This window comes from Phoca vitulina, unplaced genomic scaffold, assembly GCF_004348235.1.
Source record: "Phoca vitulina isolate PV1807 unplaced genomic scaffold, GSC_HSeal_1.0 scaffold39, whole genome shotgun sequence".
NCBI lineage: Eukaryota > Metazoa > Chordata > Mammalia > Carnivora > Phocidae > Phoca > Phoca vitulina.
Window position 1 is genome coordinate 3,756,257 of NW_022589742.1, and position 12,419 is coordinate 3,768,675.

Below are 12,419 nucleotides of genomic sequence, written 5' to 3' on the forward strand. Positions count from 1 at the left end.
AGTCAGGAAGAAGGGAAGAAAACTTGAACTTGACCTTGAAGACTGGAAATGATGTGAGTATACATAGGGGCATAAACTATATTCCTGGCAGAGTGAGCCCTGGAAAAAGCCTGGAGTCCACAAAGCATGGGATATAGAGGGGAAATGTGAGCAGGAATATTTGGCTAGATGGTAATCAAAATGGCTCACATTTACTGAGCACTTATGTACCTGGCACTCTGCCTGGTCTTTTACATCCATTAACATTTAATCCTCATAAATCATGGTACAGCAGAGGAATTATTATTCCTTCTTAAAGGTTAAGAAATTAAAACTAAGCATCAAAATTTAAACAACATGCTTCTTTAAGATGATTATTTTGAATTCTGTGTCAGGCAATTCATATCTCCATTTCTTTGGGTTCAGTTAGTGGAGCTCTATTAGTTTGCTTTGGTATTGTCATGTTTGCCTAATGCTTCCTGATACATGTAACCTTCCATTGGTGTCTGTGCATTTGAAAGAGCAAAGGCTTCTTCAAGTTTTTACAGACTGGATTTGACAGATAGGCCTTCTCTTGTCAGTTCCCTGAACACATGGTATTGACTCCAGGATTACAGTGGAGCAGAGTTGGAACCAGGTCATGTGGCACCTGTTGGTTCTACAATGAAGTTTGTGGTTAGAGGGCTTATCAGATGCATGACCTAGTGTGGTTTCTACCAGGTCCGTGGGACAGCTCCCACCAGGTCACTGAGTAGCTCCCTAGATGGGCATGACTGCCCTCAGACACGGTTGAAAGGGGCTAGACTCAAAGCACAGGGCTACTTCAAGGTCCACAGCTGGGACCAAGGTCTACAGTCCTACCTCCAGGGGCATGATGGACATGCCACCTGCTGGGTTTCTAGTCAGGCAAGAATATCCCTGGCCCTGGGTGAGTGGGACTGGAGCCAATCACAGGGCTCCTTTAGGCTCTGCAATTCAATTGAATTTGGCTGACCTTCCTTCAGGGGCATGGAGGAGCTTATCTCCAGATGGGTCTCTAGACGAGCAAAACATCTCCCTCACTGTGGCTGTGAGAGTCTAAAGAATGATTTCAAACAAGCTAACTTTACAAATCAAAAAAACTAGAAAAGGAAGAACAAACTAAGCTCAAAGTTAGCAGAAGGGAGGAAATAATAAAAGATTTAAGCATAAATAAATGAAATAGAGACTAGGAGACAACAGAAAAAAATTAATGAGACTAGGAGACAACAGAAAAAAATTAATGAAACTAAGACTTGGTTTTTTGAAAGGATGAACAAAATTGACAAACCTTTAGCTAGACTAACAAAAAAAAAGAGAGGACTCAAATAAAAAAGTATAAATGAAAGGGGAGACATTATAACTGATACCACAGAAATATAAAAGATCATGAGATAGATTATAATGAACAATTATACACTAACAATTTGGATAACCAATGAGATGTAAATAAATTCCTAGAAATATACAACCTACCAGGACTGAATCATGAATAGAAATTCTGATTAGACCAATAACAAGTAAGGTGATTGAGTCAGTAATCAAAAACTTCTCAACAAAGAAAATCCCAGGACTAGATGGCTTCATGATTAATTTTACCAAATATTTAAAGAAGAATCAATGCCAATCCTTCTCAAACTCTTCCAAAGATTTGAAGGAAGGGAACACTTCCAAACTCATTTTATAAGACCAGCATTACCCTGATACCAAGGCCAGATAGAGACACTACAAGAAAAGAAAACTACAGGCCAGTATCCCTGATGAATATAAATGCAAAATACTCAAGAAAATACTAGCAAATTGAATTGGTTAACACATTAAAAGAATCTTACACCATAATCAAGTGGGATTTATCCCTGGGATGCAAGGATGGTTCAACATAGGCAAATCAATAAATGTGACACACCACATTAATAGAATGAAAGATAAAAATCACATGATCATCTCAATAGATGCAGAAAAAGTACTTGACAAAATTCAATATCCTTTCATGATAAAAATCCTCAACAAAATAGGTACAGAAGGAATGTACCTCTGGGCACCTGGGTGACTTGGTCTGTTAAACATCTGACTCTTGGTTTTGGCTCAGGTCATGATCTCAGGGTCGTGAGATTGAGCCCCGAGTTGGGCTCCACACTCAGCCTGGAGTCTACTTGAGATTCTCTCCCTCTCCCTCCCTCTCTGCCCCTCCCCCTACTCACTCTCACTCTCTCTCTTAAATAAATAAAATCGTTTTTTTAAAAAAAGAAGGAACATACCTCAACATAATGAAAGCCACATATGCAAATCCCACAGCTAACATCATACTCAACAGAGAGAGACTGAAAGCTTTTTCTCTAAGATCAGGAAAAACAGTGCCCACTTTCACCAGTTCTATTCAACATAGTACTGGAAACTCTAGCCAGAGCAATTGGTCAAGAAAAAGAAATAAAGGACATCCAAATAAGAAAGAAAGAAGTAAAATTATCTATTTGTAGATGGCATGGTTTTATATAAAGAAAACACTAAAGATTCCATGAAAAATAAATAAATTCAGTACATTTGCAGGATACAGAACAACATACCACAATCAGTTGTGTTTCTAGACATTGACAATGAACTATCTGAAAAAGAAATTAAGAAACCACACAACTTACAATATCATCAAAAAGAATAAAATACTTAGGAATAAATTTGACTAAGAAAGTGAAAGATCCATACTGAGAACTAGAAAACACTGGTGAAAGAACTTAAAGAAAACAAAAAAATGGAAAGATATTCTGTGTTCATGGATTAGAAGAATTCATATTGCTGAAACATTTATACTATCTTAGCAATCTATAGATTTAATGCATTCCCTATCAAAATTCCTATAGCATTCTTCATGGAAATAAAAAAGAAAAACAGTCCTAAAATTTATATAGAACCACAAAAGATCCCAAATGGCCAAAGCAATCTTGAGAAAAAAAGAACAAAGCTAGAGCCATCATACTTCCTGATTTAGAACTGTATTATAAAACTATAGTAACCAAAACAGTATGGTACTGCCATAAACAAGTAAGGTGATTGAGTCAGTAATCAAAAACATCTCAACAAAAAAATCCCAGGACTAGATGGCTTCATGATTAATTTTACCAAATATTTAAAGAATCAATGCCAGTCCTTCTCAAACTCTTCCAAAATTTTGAGACATATATGACATATAAAAAGAGACATATATGACAATGGAATACAGGGCTGAGGAATAAACCTACACATAATATGGTTGACTAATCTTTGGCAAAAATGCCCAGAATACAAAATGTGGAAATGATAGTCTCTTCAATCGATGGTGTTGGAAAAACTGGGTATCCACATGTAAAAGAATGAAAAAGAATGAAATTGGATCCTTATCTTACATCATTCACAAAAATTAACTCAAAGGATTGAAGACTTAAATGTGATACCTGAAATTGTGAAACTCCTAGAAGAAAACATAGGGGAAAATCTCCTTGACATTGGTCGTGGCAATGACTTTTTGGAAACAACACCAAAGGCACAGGCAATAAAGTAAAATTAAACAAGTGGGATACATCAAACCAAAAAGCTTATGTACAGAAAATGAAACAATCAACAAAATGAAAAGCCAACCCATGGAATGTGAGAAAATATTTTCAAACTACATATGCAATAAGGTGTTAATATCTAATATATATAAGGAACTCCTAAAAGTTAATAGCAGAAATATAAGTAATCCAATTTAAAAATGGACAAAGGGGTGAATAGACATTTCCTTATGGAAGACATGCAAATGGTCAACAGGCATATGAAAAGGTGCTCAACAACCCTAATTATCAGGGAAATGCAGATCAAAATACCAATGCAATATCACCTCACACCTGTTAGAATGGCTATTATCAAAAAGACAAGAGATAACAAGTATTAGTGAAGATGTGGATAAAGGAAACCTTTGTGCCTGTTGGTGGGAATGTGAATTATTCCAGCCATTATGGAAAGGAGTAGGGAAGTTCCATAAAAATTTAAAATAGAATCTCCATATGTTCTAGTAATCCCACTATCAGATGTAATCAGTAATCTCAATTTTGCATATGCAAAGGAAATAAAATTAATATCTCAAAGACATATCGGCACTGCCATGTTCATTACAGCATTATTCACAATAGCCAAGATATGGCAACAACATAAGTGCTGGTCAATGGATGAATAAAGAAAATGCAGTCTATGTATTTACAATGGAATATTATTCAGCTTTTTAAAAAAGGAGATCCTGCCATTTGGTATAACATGGATGAACCTGGAGGACACTATGCTAAATGAACTAAGCCAGAAACAGAAAGATAAATAATGATCTCACTTATATTTGAAATCTTAAAAAGCCAAACCCATGGAACCAGAGAATAGATGGGTGATTACCAAGGGCCAAGGGGTGGCAGAAATGGGAGATGTTGGACAAAGGGTATGAACTTTCAGTTATAAGATCAATAATTTCTGGGGTGCCTGGGTGGCTCAGTCGTTTGAGCGCCCAACTCTTGATTTCAGCTCAGGTCATGATCAAGGTCAGATCAGGTCCTGAGATCAATCCCCACATCTGGCTCTGCTCTCAGTGGGGAGTCTGCTTGAGACTCTTTTCTCTGTCTCTCTCCCTCGCCACTCTCTCTAAAATAAATAAATAAATCTTTTAAAAAAGAGACCAAGAATTTCTGAGGATCTAATGTATGGCATGGTGACTATAGTTAATAACACTGTACTGTATACTAGAAATTTGCCAAGAGAGTAGATCTTCAGTGATCTCACTACACACAAAAACACAGTAACTCTGTGAGGTGATGGATGTGTTAATTAACTTCATTGTGGTAATTATTTCACAATGTATATGTATACTAAATCATCACATTACACACCTTAACTATATGCAATTTTTTAAAGATTTATTTAATCTTACAACCCTGAGATCATGACCTGAGCCAAAATCAAGAGTTGGACACCCAGCCAACTGAGCCACCCAGGTGCCCCACTATATACAATTTTTATTTTTCAGTTACACCTCAATAAAGCTGGGAAAATTTAAATAACATACTTATGATACAAGGCTAATTTATACTGAAACCAGATTTTTTCTATATTAATTATTTTACATTATTTTAAGTGTTTATATTACATAAGTATCACATATGTCTATATTCTATTTAATCACCTTACTTCACTCACTGAAATCATTTATAACTCTTTAAATCCCATTTTTAGCAAGTCATATAAATAGAATTTAAACGTGAGATTAAAATATTTGAAAACCACCTCATTGTATTTTATTATTTTATTTTATTTTTCAGGGAACAGAATAGTTTTATTTTATTCATTTTATCATTTTTATACATTTCTTTTTTATTCAAGTATAAATAACAGACAGTGTTATATTAGTTTCAGGTGTACAATATAATGATTCAACAATTCAAAACAGTTCTCAATGTTCATCAAGATAAGTATACTCTTGGCCCGGTGATGGGTATTAAGGAGGGCATGTACTGCATGGAGCACTGGGTGTTACACGAAAACAATGAATCATGGAACACTACATCAAAAACTAATGATGTAATGTATGGGGATTAACATAACATAACAAAATAAAATTTAAAAAAATGTTTAAACTGAAAAAAAACTAATGATGTATTGTATGGTGACTAACATAACATAATAAAATAAAATTTTTAAAAAAGGAAAATACTGATAGTTTATCTCCTAAACAGTGAAATTTTCCATCTGGCAAAAACTACTGCACAAAATCAAAAACCGATTTCTCCCCCTGATTATTTTTAAGCTTTTATTTTAATTCCAGTTAGTGAAAATACAATGTTATATTCTTTTTTCAACTATCTAATATTTTCTAAAGAGTATAGTAGGAAAGTGGAAATATAAGAAGAAGAAAAAAAAAGATAAGTATACTCTTAATCCCCTTTATCTATTTCACACATTCCCCACCCACCTCTACTCTGGCAACTACCAGTTCATTTTCTGTATTTAAGAGTCTGGTTTTTTGTTAGTTTTTTTTTCTTTGTTTGTTCATTTGTTTTGTTTCTTCAATTCCATGTGTGAGTGAAATCATATGGTATTTGTCTTTCTCTGACATTTTTTCATTAGCATTATACCCTCCAGGTCCATCCATGTTGTTACATATGGCCAGATTTCATTCTTTTTTATGGCTGAAAAATATTCCATTGTGTGTGTGTGTATATATATATACATATATATATGTATATATGTGTTATACACATCTTCCTTATCCATTCACCTATAGACACTTGGGTTGTTTCTATATATTGGCTATTGTAAATAATGCTGCAATAAATGTATGGTTCCATATATCTTTTTGAATTAGTGTTTTTGTTTTCTTTGGGTAAATACCCAGTAGTGGAATTACTGTATCATATGGTAATTCAATTTTTAATTTTTTGAGGAACCTTACTGTTTTCCACAATGGCTACACCAATTGATTTTCTGTCTGGATGATCTATCCATTGATATAAGTTGGGTGTTAAAGTCCTCTACTATTATTGTATTACTAACAATTTCCTCCTTTATGTTCTTTTTTTTTTTAAAAAAAAAGATTTTTATTTATTTATTTGGGAGAGAGAGCGTGAGAGACAGCACGAGCAAGGAGGAGGGCAGAGGGAGAAGCAGACTCCCTGCTGAGCAGGGAGCCCGATGTGGGACTCGATCCCAGGACCCTGGGATCATGACCTGAGCCGAAGGCAGCCATTTAACCGACTGAGCCACCCAGGTACCCCTCTCCTTTATGTTCTTTATGTCCTCCTTTATAGTTGCTTTCTGTATTTAGGTGCTCCTATGTTGGGTGCATAAATATTTATAATTGTTTTATCCTCTTGTTGGATTGTTCCCTTCATCATTATGTAGTATCCTTCTTTATTTCTTATTACAGTCTTTGTTTTAAGATCTATTTTGTCCAATATAAGTATTGCCACCCCAGCTTTTTTTTTTCACTTCCATCTGCATGATAAATGTTTTCCCATCCCTATCACTTTCAATCTGCATGTGCCTTTAGGTTTGAAGTGAGTCTCTTGGAGGCAGCATACAGACAGATCTTGCTTTTTTTATCCATTCAATTACCCTGTGTCTTTTGATTGGAGCATTTAGTCCATTTACATTCAAAGTAGTTATTGATAGATATATATTTATTGCCATTGTGTTACTTGTTTTACAGTTGTTTTTGTAGTTCTTTGTTCCTTTCTTCTCTTGCTCTCTTCCCTTGTAGTTTGATGGCTTTTTTAGTGATATGCTTGGGTTCTTTTCCCTTTATTTTTTGTGTATCTATTACAGGTTTTTGATTTGTGGTTACCATTAGGCTCATATAGAACATCTTATGCATATAGCAGTCTATATTAAGTTGATGGTCACTTAAGTTTGAACCCCTTCTAAAAAATGAAGGTTAGATGTCTTGAAGTAGATGGCAATGCCTTAACCATATGCATGTTGTCAGTCCTGAGGGCCTCTTTCACTCTTGTCAAGGGGAGTGCTAACCTTCTCTCCTTTCTTAACACCGAAAACAGATTTTTAACATAGGATTGTTTATTTGGAGGATCTGACCTCATTTCAATATTTCACACTAATAGTTACATTGCATGAAGGGTATAATGAGAAATAAGGTACAAATAAAGCAAGCACTTGTGAAATGACTTAATTTATAAATAATGATGCTAATAATATCAATAATAACAATACCAATCATGTTGTAAGAGAAATTGCAAACTATCCCTCTTTAATCATGGGAAGCTCTGAATAAAAAAAGATGATATTGAGATATGTACTTGTTGCCAGGCAACAAAATGGCTCCTAGTGATCTCTGCCTCTTGGTATCCAAACCCTTGTGTATCTCCCAGGATTGGCTTGTGTGGTCAATATAATGTGGCAGAAGTAATGGCATGTCACTTCTGAGATTATGTTATAAAAGATACTGTAACTTTCTCTCTCTTTCCCTCTCTCTTTCTCTCTCTCATTACTCACTCTGGGGGAAGTCCTATGCCATATAGTAAACAACTGTATGAAAAGGTCTATCTATTGAGGAACCAAAGAATCTTGCCAATATCCATGTCTGTAGGCTTAGAAGTGAATTCTCCAAGCTCAATCAAGTCTTCACATGACTGTAACCCTGGTGGGCTTCTTGACTGCAGCCTCACAACAGACCTGAGCCAGAACCTCCCAGCTAAGCTTCTCCCAGATTTTTGACACTCAAAAACTGTATGACATGATCAGGTGCTAATTTGGGGGTAATTTGTTATACAGCAATATATAACTAATACAGATTTTGGTGACTGGAAGTGGGGTAATGCTGTAACACACCTAAAATACATGGGTGGCTTTGGAAAAATATTAGTGTTTTCCAGGGTTCTGTTTTCAGTTTAAATGTTCTTACTCTACACACTCCTCATCTACTCTCATGGATTTAACTCTAATCTATGTATGAATGACTCCAAAACCTGTATTTCCAGTGTAGATATTTCTTCTGAGTTCCATGCTCATATTGCTAACTTCCTACCTAGCATTTCTACTCAAACTTCCAATAAGCACCTATAGCTAAACATGGCATCTATGGAACTTATCATCTCTACTTCCCAAATCAGATCCTTGTCTTATATACTTTGTCTCAGATTGGTACACCCCATTCCTCTCAGGCACCCATTCTAGAAATCTAGTTTTTTTTCCATGTTCCACATTTAAACTCTTTTCCTCCTGATTTAAACTCTTAAGTATTCACCAGATTTGCACCACTTCCATATCCCTTCTAAGTAACTCTTCTCTATTTTCTTCTTTCATCTGAATTATTGCAACTGTCACCTAACTAGACTCACTAGCTCCAAGCTTGCCCCTATAAAATCCATTTTCCACACAGTAGCCAGTATTATGTTTCTAAATTGCATATATGATCATCTTTATCCTGTGCTTAAAACCTTTCAGTGGATATTTATGTCCCTCTGGATAAAGTCCAAATTCCTCACTGTGTTTAAAACAATTCCTATGATCTTACCCTTAACTATATTCCCAGATTAATTTATTGCTTAGCTATCTCATAGTGCACACTTGAGTAAAAGTGGCTGTTATATTTCTTCAAGCACAAGATTTTTTTTCCACTATGCTGTTGTATATATTTCCTCTACTTAAAATGACATAGCCTTACATTTTAGTCTAGTTTACTCCTCTTCCTTTAGGAATAACGTATAATAAACCTCCTCTGGGTAACCACCATACATTTCTTTTCCAGAATGGTTTAGGTAGCCCTCCTTGACCCTCCCATAGTCCCTGCAGCATATCTTATCATAATAAAAATGTTATTTTATTAAAATTGTCTGTTTTCATGAATAGCTCCATAACAAGGCTATACTCCTTAAGGATAGGGCTTATGTCTTAATTATCTTTTATTCCAAATGCCTAATACTGTGACTGGCTCAATATAATTTTGTTTCCTGGATAATACCATCAGGAGTGGACAACTGATTAGAGGTGATAAGCTGAGGGAAATGCTAGGCAAGGGTAAAAGATGATTCAAGAAGAAATGAGAGTCAGTAATTCTCAAACTTTATTAAGAATCAACTGGTAAACTTGTTAAAATGCAGATTCCCTAACCTCACCCCTACATATTTCTAATTCCTTAAATCTAAGATAGGTCTCAGGAATCTGCATTTTTAGCAAACACCCAAGTCACTCTGCTGCTGAGGTTTTCTGCCCAACAGTTTGGGAAACATTGGTTTAGAAAATTAAGTTTTAAAGTAACTTAATGTCTCTGTAGTTTATCATATATGTTCATTTTTCTTATCTATTGTTTCAGGTTTTGTGGCATATAAATAAATTTTATTGCATTTAAACATCCTTCTATCATTTTAAATATAAAATTAAACCCCACTCTCCACTAGGATTTTCAAAGGCAAGTAAGTTTCAACTCTTCTGTATGGGTCTGCAATTCACAAATAAGTCACAAAGGGCTGTCATAAACATATGTTGGGGAAATCAAATCCAGACAGTCTATAGTAATTTTTTTATTTTTTAATTTTATTTTATTATGTTATGTTAGTCACCATACAATACATCATTAGTTTTTGATGTGGTGATCCACGATTCATTGTTTTCGTATAACACCCAGTGCTCCATGCAGTATGTGCCCTCCTTAATACCCATCACCGGGCTAACCCATCCCCCCACCCCCCTTCCCTCTAAAACCCTCAGTTTGTTTCTCAGAGTCCATAGTCTCTCATGGTTCATCTCTCCCTCCAATTCCCCCCCTTCATTTTTCCCTTCCTTCTCCTAATGTCTTCCATGCTATTCCTTATGTTCCACAAATAAGTGAAACCATATGATAATTGACTCTCTCTGCTTGACTTATTTCACCTATCATAATCTCCTCCAGTCCCATCCATGTTGATGTAAAAATTGGGTATTCATCCTTTCTGATGGCTGAGTAATATTCCATTGTATATATGGACCACATCTTCTTTATCCATCATTAGCCATCAGGGAAATTCAAATCAAAACCACATTGAGATACCACTTTACACCAGTTAGAAAATGTTGGAGAGGTTGTGGAGAAAGGGGAACCCTCTTACACTGTTGGTGGGAATGCAAGTTGGTACAGCCACTTTGGAAAACAGTGTGGAAGTTCCTCAAAAAGTTAAAAATAGAGCTACCCTATGACCCAGCAATTGCACTCCTGGATATTTACCCCAAAGACACAGATATAGTGAAAAGAAGGGCCATATGCACCCCAATGTTCATAGCAGCAATGTCTGCAATAGCCAAACTGTGGAAAGACCCGAGATGCCCTTCAACAGATGTATAGTAATTTACGTTTAAATATTAGCTTCTTTGCTGTGCTACCAGCATTAGTTAAAATAATGAGACTAAATCCCTTTCAAAGAAAATCAAATCACACATGGAATTTTTTTCAAGTTTAAATAATCTGTTTCTTGCTGAGATTTTAGGAAATCTAAAAATCATCAAGTACACAGAGACAAGGTCTGCAACAGCAGCTGTTTTAGAGTAATAATTTAGGTGAGAATAAGCTAAATTAGTGAGATCCATGTACTCAAGTGCCTATGTAGTTGAACTAATGTCAATTTTATTGGTATATGAGTAAAGTTAATTTCTAAGATGTGCGTATGTGGGTTTTTTACTTCTGTACCTTTTGAAGATAACATGACCCTAATGTTATTGAATGGAAATGGAATAAAATATATATTCCATATTATGCTCAATAGATATTTAGAAGAAATCCTTTCTGCAGAGAAGGAGCAATAAGATCCACATGCAAGGAAATTAATAAGTTAAATTATATGTATTTGCAGTCAAACTATTTTAAAAATCTTTTTAAAACAGGAACATTAAGGAAAACAGCTAGTTATTTTCAATATTGGGAAGCATAATGTTGATAGCAACTTTCATTTTAATCCCCAGAATTGGACATTGAACAAACAAAAAGCTGGTTATTTGCTTTTGGATACTTTGTCTGAAATTAGGGTACATTGTTATCACACACTTGTGCTTTAGTTATGACTTCAAGTACTGAAAAGTCAGGTTTCTTTTATACTGACCTAATTAACAAAAGGGATTAGAATATTATTCCACTAAAAATTCAGAATCTTAAATAGAATCAAAATTGTTTTTATTTCAAAGAAAAAAATTGTGATATATAGACTGATGGACTGAAGACCATAAAAATAAAGGTAAATTAATCTATCATAAATAAATCCAATAACCAAATGCAAAAACAGAAAGAAACTGAAAAAAACTAAATGTCTCAAAAGTCTGAGAAATAAAAATTGTAGGTGAATGAAAAGCTTGGAAAGTATCCATGAAACATGATTTTCTAGGAAAACATAAATTGTTTTAAATAAATAAATTACCAAATAAAATTTGTTAAACAACACTTACCAAATTGACATAAAAATAGAAAATCTGAAAAGACCAAAAACATGAAAGAAATTTTTTAAGTGTAAAAATAAACTAATTCCTAAAAGACTCTGGGCTAAGAAAGATTTGACTATGAGTCATTTCATTTCTTCAGAGAATACTTTCCTATGTTATTAATGTGTTTCAGAGCATAAAGAAAGAAGGAAATTAACCCAATATATCCTATGGAGATAGTATAAGCCTGATAAGAATTTTAAGAAACAAAGAAAAGATAATTTAAATTATAGCTGGATCTTATTTATGGTCATGCAAAATAGAGATGCATGAATACAATATAAATTACTGTCAATTGGATTTAACAGTATACTGAAAATAACATGTATTGTCCTTGTAGTATTTATTCAGATTATAGGAATTGTTCAGTATTTGGGAAAATATCAATAATAGATGAAAAATAACATCAATATAATTGATACTGAAAAGATCAGGTTGCGGAAATTTTCTAGTTTGTTGAGTATTTTTATCATGAATCC

The 12,419-nt window shown here is 34.4% G+C and overlaps 1 non-coding gene across 1 annotated transcript; it reads right to left on the reverse strand.

The window, feature by feature from the left end:
• Nucleotides 1-7,405: 7,405 nt before the first annotated feature.
• LOC116647227 lies at nt 7,406-7,529 on the reverse strand. The gene has a single exon (XR_004302306.1). It is a non-coding gene; the product is annotated as a U6atac minor spliceosomal RNA (small nuclear RNA).
• Between the last annotated feature and the right edge of the window lie 4,890 nt (nt 7,530-12,419).